General features: G+C 42.5%; 1 protein-coding gene across 1 annotated transcript in view; it reads left to right on the top strand.

Annotated features, from left to right (window-relative positions):
- The first annotated feature begins 9,939 nt into the window (after positions 1-9,939).
- The window catches only part of PLAC8 (placenta associated 8), a 33,778-nt gene continuing 21,759 nt past the window's right edge, over positions 9,940-21,958 (top strand). The window contains exon 1 of the mRNA XM_055588958.1: positions 9,940-10,084. The gene's annotated coding sequence lies outside the window, so the exon portion shown is untranslated. The remainder of the gene's footprint in view (positions 10,085-21,958) is intronic.

Genomic DNA, 21,958 nt, shown 5'->3' with positions numbered 1-21,958 from the left:
GGAAAAAAAAATTTTTTTCAGATGTAGAAAGACTCAAAAAATGAACTTCCCATACTTCTTGTCTTAGGAAGTCCCATTCAGTGTTATCGAGCTAAATGAGAACGTGAACCACGAAAAAGGATGACTTAGACTCTGAAACCTCCTGAGAAAAAATAAAGGAAAGATTGAAGTGAACAGAAACACAGCAGGTCTACAAAACAACTGGGCTGGATGAGCGCTGAAGAACTGATGCTTTCGAACTGTGGGCCTGGAAAAGGAGCTTGAGAGTCCCTTGGACTGCAAGGAGATTGAACCAATCAATTCTAAAGGAAATCAACCCAGACTATTCATTGAAGGGACTGATGCTGAAGCTCCAATACTTTGGCCACTTTATCCAAAGAGCCGACTCTCTAGAAAAGACCCTGATTCTGGGAAAGATTGAAGGCAGGAGGAGAAGGGGGTGACAGAGGATGAGATGGTTGGATGGCATCACTAATTCAATGGACATGAGTTTGAGCAAACTCTGGGAGATGGTGAAGGACAGGGAAGCCTGGCAAGCTGTAGTCCACAGGGTCTCAAAGAGTCAGCCCGACTTAGAAACTGAACAACAAGAACAAAAGAGAACAACTGGTCCCAATAGGAACAAGAACATGGAGGGTTTTAGGAAGGAGCCCTCCAGGTACAACAGAATTCCCAAGATTTGAAACTGGCATTGAGAAGGTGATTAAAGTCCATAAGAAATACAGGAATAGAAACTTCAGAGGAAAAAAAATTCTGACTCTTCAGTTAACTAACTCTGTGACTTTTTGCTAGTTGCTTAACTTTTCTGCCTGGCAGTTTCAAAACTCATAATATGAGGTTAATTATAGCCCGTCTTTATAGAGCTGTCATGAGAACTAAGTTGGTAATTGCACAGCAACTACAAAAGAGCCCAGCAATTAATAAGGGTGCATTAAATGCATAAATAAAAATGAAGTTTGGCTCTGCTCTTAAAAGTCATATAGTCATAATGATGTTAATATTGCTTAAAAAAAAAACTATTTAGATACAACAATTGGGCAATATACACATTTCTCAATTGTGGGCGCAAAACAGGATGTAAGTTGTATCAGCTTCAAAAATGGAAAAGTAAAAACAGAAAGGACAGAAGCTGGGAAGCAGAAATGGGAAGGAAGGCAGGAGGGCATGGTCATGACAAGACTCATCTCAAAAAAGGCAAAATTGGGAAATATGGTCACAAGTAGAGAAAACCAAAAAGAAAGGTCTACATACAGCATTTAAAGTCACAAAGGAAGGACTTCCCTGGTGGTCCAGAGGCTGAAAATCTGCCTGCTGGTGCAGGGATCACAGGATCAGTCCCTAGTCCAGGAAGATTTCACATGCCAAGGGGCAACTAAGCCTGCGTGTCACAAGTACTGAGCCCATGTGCCACAACTGCTGAAGTCCATGCGCCCTAGAGCCCGTACTCCACAACAAGAGAAGCTACCACAATGCCCATGCACCACAAGAGAATGGCCCCCACTTGCTGCAACTAGAAAAAAACCCGCATGCAGCAAAGAAGACCCACCACATCATCATCATCATCATCAACAGTTCAGTCACTCAGTCGTATCCGACTCTTTGCAACTCCATGGACTGCAGCACGCCAGGCCTCCCTGCCCATCACCAACTCCCGGAGCTTACCCAAACTCATGTCCATTGAGTCGGTGATGCCATCCAACCATCTCATCCTCTGTCACCTCCTTCTCCTCCTGCCCTCAATCTTTCCCAGCATCAGGGTCTTTTCAACTGAGTCAGTTCTTCGCATCAGGTGGCCAAAGTATTGGACTTTCAGCTTCAACATCAGTCCTTCCAGTTAATAATCAGGACCGATGATCTCCTTTAGGATGGATTGGTTGGATCTCCTTGCAGTCCAAAGGACTCTCAAGAGTCTTCTCCAACACCACAGTTCAACCACAGCCATTAATAAATAATTTTTAAATAAAGTTATGAAGGAATTAATGCAGAAATTTAAAATAGTCCTGGTGCTATATAGAGAGTGGAGAGAAAAGGGAAACTGGGAATGTGTAATCCTCTATCATGCAGCAAGCCAGAGATAATGTCTAAAATTATTAACCAAGAAAGAGTAGTATATTTATGAGAGATATGAAGATAAACCCCAGAAAACTAAAAACAGAAACAAAAATGATTGAGTTAACATGATTTTGCTCTATGGAACAAGATTGCATCAACTGAAGGGTGGAACAGAAAGCTGCTATTTCTCTGGTTATAAAAACCTTCTGTATTATATGAAAAAGTTCAGTTATTTGTATGATCTTCACTAGTGGCTCAGTGGTAAAGAATCCACCTGCCAATGCAGGAGATGCAGGCTTAATCCCTGGGTCAGGAAGAACCCCTGGAGAAGGAAATGGCACCCCACTCCAGTATTCCTGAGTGGAAAATTCCATGGACAAAGGAACCTGTCAGGCTACATTCCATGGAGTCCCAAAAGATTTGGACACAACTTAGCCACTGAACAAAAAAGGTTCACTTTGAAGAAAAATGAAAATGTTTTTGAAAATATACATTTACAATTTTTCTTGCGACAATTTTGCAGTTGTCAGGTTCTTAAGTGGTTACTATAATTTGCTATCACTAGCATCTGAAATTGTTCTCAAATTCCTTCTTTTTTTCCTTTGGAAAGCCATACATATATGTACGGCTGAGTCCTTTTACCATTCACGTGACACTATCACATTGTTAATTGGCTATATCCCAATACAAAATAAAAAGATCGAAAGCAAAAAAGATAGAGAATTTTATTCAAGCCAACCTGAGGGTTATAACCCAGAAGATACTCTTTCTTTCTTTGTTTTCAATACAGTTCCAGTTTTTTGGAGCTTTTTTTTTTGGTTGTTTTTTGCTTTTTTTATGAGTCCTTGAAGATTAAATTTCTCTCTGATGCTGGAAGGAGGTTTTGACGTTGAACAAATATTGATGTTTGAAGGGGTACAAATTACTAGCTTTCCCAGTGAGTCCTCAAGCTGCAGTCTCTCCATTTTAATTATTTATTCCTTTGGTCTCTTGTTCAAGAGCTGGCAGATTTGCACAAAAATTAAAGCTTTCTAAACCTTCTGGAAGCTTCCACCACAGCTGTCATTTCTCTTACACGCGTCAGTTTTCTTTCTTGGTTGAGATGGGGAGGAAGTCAAGAAGAATCAAAGAATCAAGGTTTCCTTGATACTGGGAAGGAGGTTCAAGATCTCGCAAGGGTCCTCGGACTCAGTAACAAAGCTGGGTCTTTGCACATCTGAGCGCAAAGGGACGCCAGTGAAGCCAAGCACGCGGCTCAGTCCCCAGGCTCCTACGAAGCCATCACAGGGACCAGGGGCACACCAGGGCAGTGGCGCCTCCTCTTCAGCGCACTTCTCCCAAGTGCCAGGCAAGCCTGTGATAAGAGACATATTCACCTATTGAGATAGAGGGAAGTCATTCTGGCTTATGCATGAGTTAACTTGAATTTTACGCTAAGATATCCTGTTTGTGGCCTGTCAAGGATACACCGTACATCTGTTTTAATTAGTATAGAAAAGGGCACACTGATTAGAAGTAAAGAATGTCTGTGTGAAAAATATAGATTAAAACGCCTCTCTTCCTGGAATGCCAGTGCTGGTCCTGCTTTTAGGATAAGATTTCCTTCCCAGGTGGCAAGGCCACATCGAATGGCTGGATATGCACTGGTCGATGTGGGGCGATTTTTTTGGAAATCTTGAAGATATGTATGGGTTTCCCTGGTGGCTTAGATGGTAAAGAATCCGTCTGCAGTGTGGGCAACCTGGATTCTGTCCCTGGGTTGGGAAGATCCCCTGAAGGAGGGCATGGCAACCCACTCCAGTATTCTCGCCTGGAGAATCCCCATGGACAGAGGAGCCTGGTGGGCCATGGTCCACAGGGTCACAAAGAGTCAGACGCAACTGAGTGCCAAAGCGCAGCACAGATTTGTACCCCTAAGTTGGTTTGTTTTTGTTTTCTTTGTTTTTGTTTTGCTCGTCTGAGCTTAGTCTTCTTTGCTGTACAAGGGCTTTCTTGAGTTGTGGTGAGTGGGGTGGGGGGCTACTCTCTAGCTGCAGTGGTTGGGCTTCTCACTGCCGTGGCTTCTCTTGTTTCAGAGTATGGGCTTTAGGGCACATGGGCTCAGTAGTTTGGCTCACAGACTTACTTGCCCTGCTGCATGTGGGATCTTCTTGGACCAGGGATCGAACCCGTGTCCCCTGCACTAGCGGATGGATTCTTAACCACTGGACCACCAGGGAAGTCCCATTTAATGTTCTTTGTTCTGACAAGATACAAAACTGTGCTGGAAACCATGCTTTTCTGGAGCAGCATCTCAGAGCTCTCTGGGCAACTGACTTCTGGGCTAGTCTGTAGTTGGGCTCAAATAAAACTCTTTGGGGATTGTTCATTGATTATTTTCATTGACACTGTTCTACCACAGGTCGAATCTTTGCAGCTCTCACTTCAGCGGGTCTGGAGGAGTCCCATCATTTGATATGATTTTTGTCTACCCTGAGCCACACACCCACTTCCTATTTCAGACAAGGCCAGTACACAGTTAAAAAAAGAACAAAGATAAGACAAAAAGAGATCACAACCTTATCCAAGTCCCTGGTTCTAAACATTTAGAAGGGCTGTTAAAATCCCTGTCTCAGGCTCTTGTTTCTTATTTTTTATGTTCTGCTTGGGGAAAGGGGGGTAAGTAAGTGGGTTCTGTAACCTGAAGCCTATACACGGCCTCTCCCTAAGGAGAGTTGCTACATTTCATGAAGAAAGTTGGGCCTGTCTACAAGTCTGCAGCCACTGAGCATGGAGACACGATTCCCCCAAGAAAGGGAGCGTTGTCTTCTAACTATAGAAGGACAGGCATTTAACCTGCAGTTAGGAGCCCCTCAATAAGATACAGGGAAACAAAGGTCACAACCTCTTCTATAGCACCTCCTCATCTATCATAAAACCATGTTCTCAACTGCAACCTTCTGGAAATGTATGTCCACCAGATATAAACTGACAGATTGCTGGCATGAGCTGGAGTGAATGTGTATCTAAGCATAGAAATATATTTCCACAGAAACTGGTTTTGTAATATTGATCTTCTCCTCATTGGTACATATATATATACAATGGAATATTATTCAGTCATTAAAAAGAATGAAATAATGCCTTTAGCATGAGCTTCCCTAAAAGCTCAGCTGGTAAAGAATCTGCCAGCAATGCCGGAGACCCTGGTTAAATCCCTGGGTCGGGAAGATCCGCTGAAGAAGGAATATGCTACCCACTTCAGTATTCTTGAGTTTCCCTGGTAGCTCAGCTGATAAAGAGTCCACCTGCAATGCGGGAAACCTGGGTTCAATCCCTGGGTTGGGAAGATCCCCCAGAGAAGGGAAAGGCTATCCACTCCAGTATTCTGGCCTGCAGAATTCCATGAACTGTATAGCCCATGGGGTCATAAAGAGTCTGACATGACTGAGCAACTTTCAGTAATGCCATGAGCAGCAACATGGATGAACCTAGAGAGTGTCATATTGACACCGTCTGAAGTAAGTCCGACAGAGAAGGTGAAATATCATAAGACATCCCTTAAATGAGAAATCTAAAAAGAAATGATGCAAATGAACTTACTTACAAAACAGAAAGAGACTCACAGACCTAGAAACTGAACTTACGGTTGCCAGAGGGACAGGATAGGTTAGGGACTTTGGGAAGGTCGTGTACACACCACTATATTTGAAATGGATAACCAACAAGACCTACTGTATAGCACGTGAAACTCTGCTCAATGTTATGTGGCAGCCTGGATGGGAGGGAGGTTTGGGGGAGAATGGATACATGTATACGTATGGCTGAGCCCCTTTGCTGTTCACTTGAAATGACCACAACATTGTTAATTGGCTATATCCCAATACAAAATGGTTTTTGGTATTAAAAAAATTAAAATTAAAAAAATTTTTAATAATAAAAACCTATTTTGATTAAAAAAAAATATGTTCTTCTTTTCCTTTGATAAGTGTGTTGTGAATCATCCGGTCTTTATTTGTTCATTTTCCTTCCCCAGGAAAGAAATCATTATGTGAGCTGGACCCCTCTCTGTGCTGTACTAACTATGCCTACCAGCTCCTCCCCAGTCAGAGGTCACAAACTCTTAGTCTTCTCTCCACAGGAAGCTTAATCCTTTGTATACTATAACTAAAAAATAACAACTCGTGAACCAAAAGAATCTTTGGCAGCTGTCTTTTTAGGATAAGATATGACTGCTCCTGGAGAGCTGCCATGATTTCAAACAATGTTTATAACAATGAGACCTGAGTAAAGCAAAGGAAACCAAGATTCATTTACACATGCCCTGAGAAAACCCTGAGAAAGAGAAATGCTTTGCCCTCATTCACATCTGAAACTGCTCAATTTTTCTATGAAATTTTTTATATAGTGGCCAATTTTCTGGCTAGAAGAATATGAATTACAGTTTCAAAAGAAACTGGCCCTCTGCTTGCTATGAATGGTAGCTCCAATTATTCCAGATGCTGATTAGAGAATGGCATTCAGTACAGAACATAGCTCCAAAGGTTTTCTTTTTAAGAATGAAAAAGATTTCTAACTCACAGCTTTTTAAAATTTGACAGGTGATTCACATATAAAATTCACCCTTTCAGAGTACAGTGATTTTTGGTATGTTCACAAACTTGTTCAGAGTTGTAGTTATGTGCTAGATGTCAGCTCCTCTCCACATGAGTACAACATAAATGAACGAAGGTAAACCAGAAACTAAAGAGACTGGTTACCTACAGGGGATGGGCAGGCAAAGAAGGTGGGAGGGGGATGGGAATAGGACAGCAGAGATGAAGTGGGATTAACCCTTTTCTGAGTAACCACATCAAAGTGGACAGGAAAGAAAAGAAGTAACCTAAGTAACTTTGGAAAACAGTACGTTAACCTGATCCTGTAAAGCTAAAAACATAAGAACTGTACACAACTATAGTCTAGTTGGTACCTTGGTTGCTCACAGAAGTATGGGTTAGCAATTCTGAAAGCATCCTGTGTACATACTAGGACTGAACAAATAAATAAATATATTGTAGAAACTGAGAGCTCACTTTTTCATTGTCTGAAAAAGAACTTAAAATAAGACAAGGAGGAAAGCTGGAATTAAACCTCATGGAATTGGATTAGAATTAGATGTATCAGTATGAAGTCATGGTTTTGATCGATAATGATGGATGTATGTACATGTATACATATTCATTCATGTGTATAAGTAAACATACATATGTCTCTTCTCTTTACTAAAGGACCCTAAAAGCAATGAGAATCCAACAGCCATGAGCTTGCCTAAAACAGATCTTTTCTAAATGCCATTCTCCAGTGAAAGAACCTAGGGCTCCTTGAAGAGGAGGTTAATTCCACACAGATACTCTTCAAACAAGCCAAAGTCATGAAAGACAAGGGAAACCTGGGCCACTTCTCCAGTTAGCCAACCCAATAGTTGAGATGTTCTCTACAGAGTTGGTCGTATGTTGCTTTGTCAAACAAGACTAGGTTATTGAGCTTGTCACAAACTCTGCCTTCAGACTTCTTTTTGGCCTGGCTCCTGGTTTGTTCACGGGGTGTTTGTCTTTCTTGGCTGACTTTCCAGCATCTTTCTTCTTGTTGTCATCTTTGAATGGCACAGTGAAGCTGAAAGAGCAGATGCTACCTCTGCCACCTTGCTAAGATGTTGGTCCAAAAGGCTAGTCTTCTAATTTTAGAGGTAAGGAAACCAAAGTTTACGTTTTGAGTTGACTTCCAGAGGCCTCACAGCTATCAAGGTGCATAACCAGGATTTTATTCCGCATCAGCTCAGCTACAAACGATGGCTCCTTTTACTACATCACATCCAATTTCTATATAACATTTTTTTTTACACTTGAGCTTCTTCTTTTTGAAATAATAACATTTTGATTTCTGGTTCATAGTTTAAGCCTTTCAGAAATGAGAGTGGCCAGTCTTTTCACTCCCTCTGAGGTTGTATGGAGTGGCAGATTTTTCTCCCTAGAGCAGACTGTAAGGTGAAAACGTGGGGCAGGATGCAGTGTAGACCTCAGCGGACAAAGACTTGAGTCCCGCGTCAGCCAATTCCTAGCTGCCACCTTCTAGCCACTTAACATTGCTGTGACTCAGTTTCCTCTACAGTTAAATGGAGGTGACAGTCATACCTACCCCCACAGAATTGTGTGTGTGTTCAGCCGCTCAGCCATGTCCAAGTCTTTGGGACCCCATGGATGGTAGCCCACCAGGCCTCTCTGTTTATGGGATTCTCCAGGCAAGAATACCAGAGTGAGTTGCCATTTCCTCCTCCAGGGGTTCTTCCCAAGCCAGGGACTGAACCCGCATCTCCTGCATTGCAGGTGGATTCTTCACCACTGAGCCGCCATACAATTTTACATACAGAATTGTGAGGAAAATTCAATAACTCAACACATTAAAAGCATTTAGAGGACCTCCCTGGTGGTCCAGTGGCCAAGACTCTGTGCTCTCAATGCCGGGGGCCCAGGTTTGATCCCTAATCAGGGAACTAGACCCACATGCTGCAACTAAAAGTTCATGTGTGTCAACTACAAGTTGTCATTTGTCAGCTGCCTCTGCAGGAATTCCGTGTGGCTCAGCTGGTAAAGAATCCGCCCACAATGCAGGAGACCTGGGTTCAATCCCTAGGTTGGGAAAATGCCCTGGAGAAGGGAAAGGCTACCCTCTCCATTATTCTGGCCTGGAGAATTCCATAGGTCCATGGGCTCATAAAGAGTTGAACACGACTGAGTGACTTTCACTTCATTTCACTTCACTTCAGTTCTGCGGGAACTGACTTCTGTGCTGCTGCAACTCTTGACCTTCCACACGCCCTGAAGGTACTTCAGGAATGGGGCACTCTGTGTTCTGGGAAAACTGGCAGAACAGGTCGTCAGAGAGTTAAATATTTTCGGGAACTGATTTTCTGAGCCCAATCCTTGCATCTCCTCGTCTCTAGAAAAGCACTAAATCCCTTCATGAGGGACATCAGCTGCTTGTGACTAGCAGAAAACTTTTGCAAATCAGTCAAAAACTTTTGCCTGGTTGAATGAACTTCCCCTTCACCAAAACCACATGTATACCGACTGTCCCCCATCACTGTGCAACAGCTTCTCAGCACTATCTGAAGTGCTGTCTCCTGGGATGCAGTCTTCACTTTGCCCCAAAGAAAACTTAACTAGCAACTCTCACGTTGTGCATCTGCATCTTTTTAAGCGGACACATACCACAACTAAAGATCCCACATGTGACAGCAAAGACCCAATGCAGCCAAATCCAAAATACATAAATACTTAAAAAAAAAAAAACATTTAGTACAGTGCCTAAAGTATTCCCATATGGCTGATTGGTAAAGAACCTGCCCGCCAATGCAGGAGACACAGTTTTGATCCCTGGGTGGGGAAGATCCCCTGGGAGAGGAAATGGTAACCCACTCCGGTATTCTTGCCTGGGAAATCCCATGGACAGAGGAGCCTGATGGACTATACAGCTCATGGGGTTGCAAAGTCAGACATGACTTAGCAACTAAATAACAATAACAACAAGGGAAAACAAATGAGTGCAAAGAGGCAGAAGAAAAAAAGCAGTGTCTGATTAGATACAGAATTCCCGATAGCTTGTTTTCTCTTAACACTACCGAAGCTCCCCAGTTTAAAAATGGCAATAAATACACACTAAATCTTATTTATTGAGTTAAAGGGTAAAATTTAAAAATTGCTAAGTTCTGCCAGGCAGGTAAAATCAATCAAATTATATAATGAATCAAATCTGTTTTCACCTTAAAAAGATATGAGTGTACTTAATAAAGGTTGGAGAAGGAACACTTTTTTTTTTTTTTAGTTTCGGTTTCTAGGAAAAAGAAACATACTCTGAAAATTCTTCTGCCTGGATTTCATTGGCCAATAAAAAACCGCTGAATATGTACTTTGACTAGAACAAACTGCAATTGAATACACTTCTTTCCTGCATCTTTCACTTCTAGTGAGATTCTCTAAGCCACAAGACACAGCTGCCCAGAACCTATTTCATAACTGTAAGTACTTTGAAATGAAGCATTTCTTTAAAACTTATCTCAACACTTAAAAAAGAAAGTTCTCTTTAAAAGTATTTGATTTCCTTGTTTCTATTTCTCAAATATAGAGAAATGCTTTTATTTGAGGTTCAGCAGAAGGACCAATGATTTCTTGTCTAATTGTTTTAACTGTGGTAAATTGAGTCATATTCAACACGTGCCAAGGATGTGTGAGATGCCACACTTTTCATAAGATAGTCTTGAATCAACTACTGCTTTCGGCAGGAAACATACATTAGGCATTGTGTCTATAACTGGGTCATGAATTTCACTGTTTATTTCACACATAGGTATGTTTGCTTGTGTGGTCTAGTGCCTTTGTATTTTGTAAATATTTTGTTTGTTTTTTGAAACTTGGGTCTTGAAACTATTCTGCTTGAAAACAGAAGATGAAATTTTGCAGATTTAGCTAAATCATGAGAATAATGAACGAATGAGAATAAATCCTGAGAATCATTGAATGTGAATTTTTGGTAAGAAAGTAAGGAAAACAGACTAGAATGCTTCAAACTTAAATTCTAGTGCTTTATTTATATGTGTAAAGAAAGAGACCATTTCTCACTATACATTTGTGAGCTTTCAAGATGAGAAGTTATGAGATGAAAACGCTTCCATCAAAATAAAAAAAAAATTTAACATGGATAAACACCAGAAAGAAGAGGAAAATTGAAGTGATATATTGTTTAATATTAATGCAATTAATATAGTATATTAATACTATTAGAAAGATAAGGGGCTATCCTTTTCAAGATAAGGGGCTATTCTTAGAAAGATGATGTGTTCCAAGACTGGAAATACAGGTATAAAATTAATTGTGACTATTAATGAGTGAAATGAGGATATTTAAATGGTGAACCAAATCCTGCAAGGTTTCTGGCCATTGAGGTCATCCCATGAAAGGAGTCTTCTGAAGAAAAGAGTCCCAGTCTCTCTTCCAAGCCTCTCCACCAAGATCCTCATTTCAATTTCTCCTGCCTCCATGCTACCTTTTTTCCTGAGTGGCCTCCGTCAACTCTTTCATCACTCACTCTGCTCTGTGGGATCAAAGTTGCCAGAAATGCAACAACCATGTAGTCACTCAGTGATGGGCAGAGTTGCCGACCATGGAGAGGGAACTACAGACTCTCTTGAACCCCCGCTAAATCAAACACAGACGCTTCACACATTGGGCACCCAGTAGTGTTCCCTAAGGTGGGTTTGATCTGCAGGTATTCTTGGGTTTTGTTTTCAGCTCTGCTGGGTCTTCACTGCAGCACACGGGCTCTTCCTTGTGGTGTGGAGCATGGACTTGTGTGTGGAGCACATGGGCTCAGTAGCTGCAGGGCACGTGCTTCTTTAGTTGTGGCCCACACACTTATTTTGCCCCACGGCATGTGGGATCTTAGTTCCTTGACCAGGGATCAAACATGGGTTACTTGCATTGGAAGGCAGATTCCTAACCATCAGACCACCAGGAAACCCTATATTGGCAGTTATTCTTTTTATTTTTAAAATTTTTACTTATTTATGGCTGGGCTGGGTCTTTGTTGCTGCACAGGTTTTCTCTAGTTGTGGCAAGCAGGGGCTACCCTCTAGTCGTGGTACACGAGCTTCTCATTCCAGTGGCTTCTCTTGAGGAGCTCTAGGGTGTGCAGGCTTCCATAGTTGCCACATGGGCTTAGCTGCTCCTTGGCATGTGGAATCTTCCTGGACCATGGATCAAACCCAGGTCCCCTACATTGACAGGTGGATTCTTAACCACTGGACCACCAGGGAAGTCCTACAGTTATTCTTAACAGAAGAGAAATAAAAACGCCCAGAGATGTGGGTTACAAAGTGTCCACGGTAAAATCACTGATGCTCCATTCTCCTGAGATGCACGGGCATGCAGCCCAGGGGTGAGCAGGGCTAGTTCAGCCTGTGCTCCTTGACCAGCTGGAGGCCCTGGCATGACTGCATCGGCCTGGAGAAGAGGAAGGCATTTTTTTTTTTTTTTTTTTGATTCTCACCAAGGTAGGTCTATGCAGAAGGGCTACGTTACTCTACATGACAGCACCCTATGGCAGATGGGGCAGCAGGCCTGGGGGTTCTCAGTCAGATTCTTGGACCCAGCCCAGCCCATCTAAATCACAACCTCCGGAGACAGTGCTCAGGAATCTACATCATAAACAACCTCTCCGAACAGAGGATACAGGCTTATAGACAAGGTCCCAGAAATACTTAGAAACATTGCCAGGCACTAAAGTGATTTCGGAGAAGTTGTCTTTTGTTATCTTGCCCTCAACTCCTGCTGTTGATCTTTAACCTTGAGGGGTTACAGTTAAACACTGTCAGGGACTTAATGGCTGAAGCAACGAGATTTGCAGTTGTTTGGATGTTTTGTGTTTGTTTTTCTTTTATATTTTATTGCAACCTAAAGGATCCCTAGCAGAGAAGGCAATGGCAAGCCACTCCAGTACTTACTCTTGCCTGGCAAATCCCATGGATGGAGGAGCCTGGTAGGCTGCAGTCCATGGGGTCGCTAAGGGTAGGACACGACTGAGCGACTTCACTTTCACTTTTCACTTTCATGCATTGGAGAAGGAAATGGCAACCCACTCCAGTGTTCTTGCCTGGAGAATCCCCGGGACGGGGGAGCCTGGTGGGCTGCCGTCTATGGGGTCGCACAGAGTCAGACACGACTGAAGTGACTTAGCAGCAGCAGCAGCAAAGGATCCTTAGAGTTGTGAAATGCTATTTAAGCCTCAGAGAAGCAAATGTGTTTGTTTTCTCTCCCACTTGATGACTATCAGAGAGTTGAGTAAGTACTTGAGTAAGAACTCTCATGTGAGAAGACACAAGATCTTTTTCAGAATAAGCTACACTGGTCAAAAAAGAAGTCTGGGACGCTGGTTCTTACTGTTTGCTCTGGGCCAGGCTGGATGGAACAAGCTTCCCCACTGCTATAGGAAACCTTCCCGAGAAATGAAATTTGAAACCTCCTGGGGCCCCCACTCTCTGCTTGGTTCTCTGTGCTGAAGTCCACAGGTGCACCTGGGGCCCCAGCATTTTTCACATTCAAAAGAGGAAGTCAAAAGAAGTGAAAGAAACAGAAACCAACCAGAGCTTTGACTTTGGGACTAAAAACTGCTTAGGCTCCTACACTGAGGACGTAAACTTTCCAACAAACTAACTGACAGTCAGCACACAGCTGCTGGCTACAAAATATTCAGATTACCACTGGTGGACTTCAAAAGCACTCAGAGGATGCTCCAGTCTCTGCTTTCAGGGTTAACAGCAGCCGATCTGAATACACAAATACATGTAGTATATACTGAGTGAAGACAGTCAAGGAAAGGAAAGGATAGCTAGATAATTGCAGGCAAGCTTTTATTCTGAAATCTTCAGAAAATTATAATTAAATATTCATATAATTATATTAAAAATCACAGCGTAAGTTTTCTCCATGACTCAGTGGTAAAGAATCCACCTGCAAAGAAGGAGACGCAGGTTCAATCCCTGGGTTGGGATGATCCCTTGGAGGAGAAAATGGTAACCCACTGCAGTATTCTTACCTGGAAAATTCCATAGACAGAGGAGCCTGGTGGGCTACAGTCCACAAGGTCACAAAGACTCAGAAGCAACTGAGCATGAGACAGTCAAACAAACAAACAAACATGTTTTTCCTGAGAGAGATCATAAGAAGCATATCAATTCATTCATTCATTCCTGAATTTCATGAAATTCATGAATGCCAACTGTTTCCAGGCATTGGCTAGGGCCTAAGGACAAAAACATTCAGACAGCTATAGGATAATCGGTACAAACCTATGCATTATTTTTTGGTCACTGCATTTTCTTTTTGTTTCCAAAATGGGTATTTCTTGCTTTGATTATAAAAGGAATAACTGCTAATTGTAAAGTAAAGCTTTTTTCAGACAGTGTACAAAATTACAAAGGTAGTTAAAAATATCTATCAACCAGTAACCTAGTGACAGCCCCCCTTCCCCCTAGGTTCTCTGTGCTGAAGAGAGAAAATGTGCAACATTTTGTATAGCCTTTCCTGGTTGTTTTGTTCTGATATTTGAAGATGAAAAGGAAAGGTAAAAGAAAGTTCAAACATACTTTAAAAAAAAAAAAAAAAAGCATTTCCTGCATTTCTTTCCCAGGCCCCAGAAATGGGAAGCCGTCACTCAAAAGGACGGTGAGTACTGAGGTTCAGAATGTGGGCTGCCTGGCAGTCTAAGGAGTTCAGGAGAGAACTGCCACTTCTTGAGTGGTTTCCAGGATGAGCGCTACACTGTGTCCGATGCACTCCAGCTGTAGCCAGGAGGACACTCTGAGACTAGTGCCAGGGGTGCTAATGGGCACCTACTGTGACCCAGGCCCTCCACTGAGCTTTGGAGATACCTCAGCGGACAAAGCCCACAAATATTCCCTGCCCTGGTAGAGCTTACATGCAGGATTAGGAGCTTCCTTTTCCTAAAATCAAGACAATTATTGTTAAAAAAGAGGTGTGCAACAGAAATGGCATGACTGCAGTTTGTTGGAGAAGGCAATGGCACCCATCTCCAGTACTCCACTCCAGTACTCTTGCCTGGAAAATCCATGGATGGAGGAGCCTGGTGGGCTGCCGTCCATGGGGTCGCTAAGGGTGGGACACGAATGATCGACTTCACTTTCACTTTTCACTTTTATGCATTGGAGAAGGCAATGGCAACCCACTCCAGTGTTCTTGCCTGGAGAATCCCAGGGACCAGGGAGCCTGGTGGGCTGCCGTCTATGGGGTCGCACAGAGTCGGACACGACTGAAGCGACTTAGCAGCAGCAGCAGCAGTATCAACAGCAGTTTGTTTACTTTCTTTGTCATGAATCCACAGAAGGAGTTTGTTTTGAAAGCTGTGGTTGCTTCTTGTTATTAAAAAAAGCAACGGACATGTGTGCAGGTAGTAGAATCTGAGGCCAGCCTGTGTGTGTGCTGTGCTAAGTCGCTTCAGTCATGTATGACTCTTTGCCACCCCATGGGCCATAGCCTGCCTGGCTCCTCTGTCTATGGGATTCTCCAGGCAAGAATACTGCAGTGGGTTGCCATGCCCTCCTCCAGAGGATCTTCCTTACCTAGGGATCAAATCTGGGTCTCCTGTATTGGCAGGCAGGCTCTTTACCAATTGGGAAGCCTGCTTAAGGGGTGCTAAAGTCAGCAGGGCCAGGAGTAGGTTGCTGGTGATATTTCTGTCTCTCTTATTTCTTGATCAGAAGTGAGCTGATCAGTCCATTCATCTGATGAAAACTTTTAAAAATGTATTATAAATGCCTGGTGAGGCTGGGTGACTCCTGCAGACAGAGCGAGGGGGCCACGAGGGAGTGGAGCCCCAACCTCTGTCTCCGGGACAGGGACCAGCCCGGGTCCTGGCCTAGATACCCTCCCCACAGCCCCGATGGCGCAGCTGCCTGGAGCCAGCCTGGCCCTGATCGCCTCTGACCCTGCCCTCCGGTTGCCCCGTTGGCTGCCCCCGGCGCAAAAAGGTCAAGGTCGGGCCCCAGCAGAGGAAAAAGGCGGGTGCACAACCCACATCCTAGAAAGCCGAATGTGGGTGCCTTGTGAACACGGCACGCCGCTGGCACTCTCCATCCTGAGAGGCGAGCAGTCACCCAGGGGAGAACTCCACCCGGCCCTCCACCCCGCCTTGCCTCCCCGCGGAGACCACACCTCCCGCGGGCACTGGAAAGGCAGGCGAGCGAGTTCTCAGCCCTAAAGGGCAAAGCCGGGACTGTTGCTGGGCAGTGATGGTTTGATAACTTGGTTCAGCCTAACGCGGACCTACCCCTCGGCACACACTCTGTCCTGCCCTTGTCACGGCCCCCCCTTGATCCTCCTCTCCGCAAGGGAGCCAGAGCCCAGGCAGAGAGGCAAGTTCACTTCGTTTACTCGCCTGATGAACCTGCCCTTGAAGACAGACACCTCTTCCCTACACAGAGACCCACAAATAACACACGCCCCGCCCCCCCACCACCCCTTCCTGCTTTTTGTTCACTTGCTAGAAACTTCTTTCGCTTTGTTTCCTGAGAGATCCACAGTGGTTAGAATCTCTCTTTTATTGTAAAAAAGCAGTAAAGAGTCATTATGGCACATTGAAAAAAATCAAAAACCAAAATAAAAAGCCACCTTAATGTATATAAAAAATACAAACCTAATAAATTTTAAATAAACTTCACCTCTTCTGAATGCATTTTATAGTGCTTTATACAAAAAAAAAGAAATTCTTTAGGATGGTTCCTAAGAATTATAAGGGGGAAAAGCAACCAGAGTTCAGAAATATTACAGCTATATTTAAACCATATACTACTAGGATTTGGGAATATATATATTTTTACAGCTTTTGTGATATATTGCTTTTGTATTTTTCGCTCTAAGTCCCATGGGGGCTTTCCTTTTTCCATATTCTCTTTCATATTCGGTTTTATATTTTTGGAAATAATTTTAGACTTATGAAAAGTATTGCAAAGTAACACATAGAAAGACAAGCAATAACAAATGTTCACCACGATGACAGAAACTGCAAACAAAACCCAACCATTTTGGAAAATAGTTTGAAGTAGTTGGAAACACTAAATGTGGCTTTGATGGTATAGTGGTGAGCATAGCTACTTTCCAAAATGGTAAACATAAGTTAGCATTTTGACCCAGCAATTCTACTTCCAGATATGCCCAAGAGAAATGAAAATACATGTCCCCACAAAAACCTGTGTGGTAGGCAGATGGTAATAGGAGCATTATTCATAGTAACAAAAAAGTAGAAACAACCTCAATATCCATTCACTGATGAATGGATAAATACAAAATGGCTACCCACATAATGGAATATTATTCAGCAGTTTAAAAAAAAATACTATACATGTTGTGGCAAGACTGAACCTTGAAAACATTGTGCTAACTAAAGGACATCAGTCACAAAAGATCATATATCCTCTGATTCCATTTATACGAAATGACTAGAATAAGCAAAGCAATAGAGACAAAAAGCACAGTAGATGTTGTTTGGAGGTGGAGGAGGCAAGAGGAAAGAGGAGTAACTGATAATGTATGTGGGTTTTCTTTAGAGAATGTACGCTAACATATTTCACAATTAGATTATGGTGGTGGTTGTGCAACTATAAATAGGCTAAACTCACTGAACTATATCCATTTTGAATGAGTGAATTCTATAGTATGCAAAACGATCAGTCCAGTGGTTAAGACTCTGCATTTCCACTGTGGTGGGGATGAGGGGGACAGGGTGTGCAAGTTCAATCCCTGGTAGGGGAACTAGGATCCCGCATGCTCCACAGGGCAGCCAAAAAAAATACCACTGGCTACTCTATTGTATGTAAAATGAATGTAAAAGATATCTCAATAAAATATTTTTAAAATAACACACAGAGTCCCCATACAGCCCTCACCTGGCTTTCCCAGTTAATATTTTAGAAACCATAGTATAAATATCGAAACCAGGAAATTGATGTTGGCAAACTACTATCAACTAATTAACCTATGGCTCTATCTTATCCAAGTGTTATCAGTTGTCCCACTCACATCCTGAGAAAGAGAAAGCAGCTCCTGCCACCTTGGAACTTGACCACTTGAGCTAGACTTTGGTGAGCTGTGAGCTGGCCGGGCACTCACACCAGGATGTTGGGTTTCTGGAGGGGTGGTTTGGAGATATAATTGACATATAACATTATATTAGTTTCACGTGTACATCATAATGATTTGACATGTGTACATGCTGTGAAATGATGATCACAGTAAATCATTAACATCCATCACCCCACAGTTACAAGTTTTTTTCTTGAGATGAGAACTTTTAAGACTTATTCTCTTAGAAACTTTGAAATATGCAATACATGTTAGTAATGATAGTCACCGTGCTGTACATCACCTCCCTGCTGCTGCTGCTGCTAAGTTGCTTCAATAGTGTCTGACTCTGCGCGACCCCATAGACGGCAGCCCACCAGGCTCCCTGGTCCCTGGGATTCTCCAGGCAAGAACACTGGAATGGGTTGCCATTTCCTTATCCAATGCATGAAAGTGAAAAGTGAAAGTGAAGTCGCTCAGTCATGTCCAACTCTTCACGACCCCATGGACTGCAGCCTACCAGGCTCCTCCGTCCATGGATTTTCCAGGCAAGAGTACTGGAGTGGGGTGCCATTGCCTTTCTCCGATATCACCTCCCAAGACTTATTTTTTTTACAACTAAAAATTTATACTGCTAGATAGTATAGCTTGTTGTTACTTCACCCATTCACCCACACCTCACCCCTTACCTCTGACAACCCCTAACCTGCTCTGAATATACATGGTTTGGTTTGCTTATTTTAGATCCCAGGTATAAGCAAGATCATACTGTGTGTGTCTTGCTCTGTCTGACTTATTTCACTTAGTGTAATGAGAGCTTAGTTGGTAAAAAATCCGCCTGCAATGCAGGAGACCTGGGTTTGATCCCTGGGTTGGGAAGATCCCCTGGAGAAGGGAAAGGCTGCCCACTCCAGTATTCTGGCCTGGAGAATTCCATGGATTGTATACCATAGGGTCGCGAAGAGTCGGACACGACTGAGCGACTTTCACTTAATGCCTTTAAGGTCCATCCATATTGTCCTTCACGCTGGGTCCTGATGCTCTCCTCTAGCACATGAACAATTTCACAGAGCATCAACATCAGCTAAGACCATGAGGGATCAAATAAAAATACTAGCACTCCATAATCAAATTTGAGCACAGATGAACTTTAAACATTATCCGAGCCATAAAATATCAACACTTCCCTTTCTTGAATAATATGAGTGATTGCTGTTTCTTTACCTATTGCATGGTTAGACATGCTCTAGTCACCCCTACTCCATAGGTAAGATTTATTAATATACCCAGTCATAGCATTGTCTCTACTTTCTGGAACACATCAGTATGTCCCATTACTGACAATTACTAACTTTGGTCACTTGACTAAGATAGTGTCTGCCAGCTTATCCATTGGAGAGTTGCTATTTTTCCCTTTGTAATTAGTCAGCAGCCTGTGGGGTGATACTTTGAGATCATGTAAATGTGTTGTTTCTCATCATACTTTCGAAGTCTAGAATTAGCATCTATCCGTGAGCCTTGCCTATAACAATTATTACTGTTGCTGTGCTTAGTTGCTCAGTCGTGTCCGACTCTGTGTGACCCCATGGACTGTAGCCCGCCAGGCTCTTCTGTCCTTGGGATTCTCCAGGCAGGAATACTGGAGTGGGTTTCCATGCCCTCCTCCAGAGGCTCTTCCCGACCCAGGGATTGCACCCACGTCTCTTATTTCTCCTGCGTTGGCAGGCATGTTCTTTATCACTGAGTCACCTGGGAAGCCCTCTTACTGTATAACTATAATCATTTAATTAAAGTTTAGAAAAATATATGTTTGTATACTGCACTCACCAATGGAAAGGGAAAGACCTAGAGCTATTTCTGATGGTAGAAATGTCTAACAGGTATGAACATTTAGAAGAACATTTTAAGTCTTCTTCTGTCTAAAAAATAAAATAAAAATAAACTCGTTTTATCCTCATCCAAAACACTGAGTATTCTTCACATGAGGCTGTTGCTAGGAGTCAGGGGACAATTTATAATGATAGATCTGGCTAATTTACAATTAGCTCCACTGTATCATTAGAAAAAGTAAGAAAGTTCCAGAAAAACATCTACTTCTGCTTTATTGATTACGCCAAAGCCTTTGACTGTGTGGATTACAACAATCTTAAAGAGATGGAAATACCAGACCACCTTACCTGCCTCCTGAAAAATCTGTATACGGGTCAAGAAGCAAGAATTAGAACCGGACATGGAACAGTGGACTGGTTCCAAACTGGGAAAGGAATATGTCAGGGCTGTATACTGTCACTCTGCTTATTTAACTTATATGCAGAGTATATCATGCGAAATGCTGGGCTGGATAAAGCACAAGCTGGAATCAAGATTGCAGGAAGAAATATCAATAACCTCAGATATGCAGATGACACCACCTTTATGGCAGTAAGTGAAGAAGAACTAAAGAGCCTCTTGATGAAAGTGAAAGAGGAGAGTGAAAAACCTGGCTTAAAACTCAACATTCAAAAAACTAAGATTATGGCATCTGGTCCCATCACCTCATGGCAAATAGATGGGGAAACAAGAAAAACAGAGACAGACTTTCTCTTCCTGGGATTCAAAATCACTGCAGATGATGACTGCAGCCATGAAATTAAAAGATGCTTACTCCTTGGAAGAAAAGCTATGACCAACATAGACAGCATATTAAAAAGCGGAGACAATACTTTGTAGACAGAGATCCATCTAGTCAAAGCTGTGGCTTTTCCAGTAGTAATGTATGGATGTGAGAGTTGGACCATAAGGAAAGCTGAGCACCGAAGAACTCATGCTTCTGAACTGTATTGGAGAAGACCCTTGAGAATCCCTTGGACTGCAAGGAGATCAACCCAGTTAATCCTAAAGGAAATCAATCTGAATATTCATTGGAAAGACTGATGCTGAAACTGAAACTCCAATACTTTGGCCACCTGATGCGAAGAGGGGACTCATTGGAAAAGACCCTGATGCTGGGAAGGATTGAAGGCAGGAGGAGAAGGGGATGACAGAGGATGAGATGGTTGGATGGCATCACCAACTTGATGGACATGAGTTTGAGCAAGCTCCGGGAGTTGGTGATGGACAGAGAAGCTTCGCATGCTGCAGTCCATGGGGTCACAAAGAGTCGGACACAAGTGAACAACTGAGCTGAAATGATGATGAAGCCTGGGTAGATTTAGGCATGTTTGAATCATTGCTGATACACTGTCCCTGTGTGGATAAATATCCAAGGTGTTGCCCTGTGTCATGTACTGCTCTCCTTTTTTCGTTTATGGGCACTACCCAACTATCCAGCTCACCCAGACATAACTGAGCAATGAAATCTAGAAAAGAAACCAGTGAACTCAAGAAATAGAAAAAGTAATATAGAACAACTGAGGTAATTGGCTTGTTTTTGAAACTGCCCTATGAGGAAAGCAATACAAGAAAGCAAATAGTATAATCATATTGCCTGAGTATCCGGAAGCACTGTATTTTCAATTTTAGTGTTTTTTTTTTGTCCTGAATCTGAAGTGGAAATGTATTACATCTCAGTGTCTAACACACTGTGAGTGAATTAAGCATATAATAAGTACTTAATTCAAGAAGACAATGAAAAGTACCTTCTATGAGCCTAACGCTGAGTGTGATGATAAAGGAATAAGTGGGAAGAGGGGGTTCCAGTTCTCAAGGAGATCACAACAAACCAAGGACAATGCCACAATGCAGTCAGAGCTCTGAAGGAGCAGGCTCTTTAGCTGAGAGCAAAGGGAGGAACAGGGCCTGTGGAGTGAGCCAGAGAAGGGTTTGAATTTCACAATTTACTTAAAGTCTCAGAGCCTCCATTTCCTCATCAACTCAGTAAAGGTAATACTTCGTACTTAGCCGGGGCTGTTGTAACATGAAGTGGACAGTGTGAGTCTAGTACATTGCCCGATATAGGGCGGCATCTCAGTAAATATTAACTGATGCTTTTGCCAAGAATTATTTGTGGAAATGATCAAAAGAAATTTCCTTGCTGCATTTTTGTACATTTTAGCCACTCCTCTTTTATACAAGTCTGATTTTTTTTAATTGTTCATTAAATTCATCCTTGGACTTTATCTTAATTTTATCTTAATTCTAATTATTCATTAAATTTAATTGTTCATTAAATTCATCCTTGGGCTTTATTTTAATTTTATCTTAATTTTAATTGTTCATTAAATTCATCCTTGGACTTTATCTTATTTAATACTCTCAATGAGCACATAAGGTGGATAGGTCAG

This window comes from Bubalus kerabau, chromosome 7 (genome assembly GCF_029407905.1).
Source record: "Bubalus kerabau isolate K-KA32 ecotype Philippines breed swamp buffalo chromosome 7, PCC_UOA_SB_1v2, whole genome shotgun sequence".
Taxonomy (NCBI): Eukaryota; Metazoa; Chordata; class Mammalia; order Artiodactyla; family Bovidae; genus Bubalus; species Bubalus kerabau.
Note: the sequence above shows the minus strand (reverse complement) of the source record. Positions and strands in the feature narration are given on the sequence as shown.